The 916-nt window shown below is 48.0% G+C and overlaps 1 pseudogene; it reads left to right on the top strand.

Annotated features, from left to right (window-relative positions):
* Positions 1 to 379: 379 nt before the first annotated feature.
* On the top strand, positions 380 to 619 carry LOC139269954 (U2 spliceosomal RNA; annotated as a pseudogene).
* Positions 620 to 916: the final 297 nt, after the last annotated feature.

The following is a 916-nucleotide window of genomic DNA, read 5'->3' as shown; positions in this document are numbered from 1 at the left end:
CATTGCTGGTTGTGGGATTGTGCTGTGCACAAATTGGCTGCCGCGTTTCCCAGTTCAAAATTACTTCATTGTTTGTAAAGCGCTTTGGGACATCCTGAGGTGGTGATAGGCGCTATATAAATGGAAGATCTTTCTTCTTTTAAAGGGACTGCAAACCCAGAGCACGCACACTGGCACGCGCCACATACCAGCATGCAGTAAATAATCCAACGGCCTGCACCGAACAGAAGGCATGTAGACCTAGGAAAATGAGGATCTGTGAGCCCGCCGTCATTCAAGTGGGTCTGGTCGCCCAAGCCTAACCCAAGGGAGAGCAGGCGCATTCCGTCTGCAGGCAAGTCTCCGGTTTGCACAGTGAAGCTCAACTGGTAAATAATCAATCGCTTCTCGGCCTTTTGGCTAAGATCATGCGTAACTGACCTGACAGGGGAGTAACCATGACCCCAAAGTGGTTCTCCCTGGATCAGGAAGGTGGTTCTCCTATGCTTTTTGGAAATAGGAGGTGGGTGGGGTGGATTGACCCATCCACCTCCACGGAGGTGTGTGTGGGGGGCCTGACCCATCCACCTCCATGGCACGAACCTGGTATTGCAGTACTTCCAGGAACGGTGCAGTGGCTCTAGGCCTTTTGGCTAAGAGCATTGGCGCAGAGTGATCCTTGATGTGTGCAAGGTGACCTCTGGCGTTTGTGATTTGACAAAGAATTGGAAAGATTGGCAACGAAAAATTTTTTAAAAAATTTTAAAAACTGGTAAATAATCCTTCTCAATGAGCAGTTGGGAAGCAGTAATTGATCCTTACTCATTAAATTTATCGTGAAAATGTGAGTCAGCAGAGCTGTCCCTGCCTGAGATACGGCGACCTAAAGTTACTATAACCAGCAACTTTGAAATTGACGTCAATGCAAATGGCTAAC

The sequence above is a fragment of the Pristiophorus japonicus genome, chromosome 8, assembly GCF_044704955.1.
Source record: "Pristiophorus japonicus isolate sPriJap1 chromosome 8, sPriJap1.hap1, whole genome shotgun sequence".
NCBI classification, from domain to species: domain Eukaryota; kingdom Metazoa; phylum Chordata; class Chondrichthyes; family Pristiophoridae; genus Pristiophorus; species Pristiophorus japonicus.
This window is presented reverse-complemented; position numbering and strand designations above follow the sequence as displayed.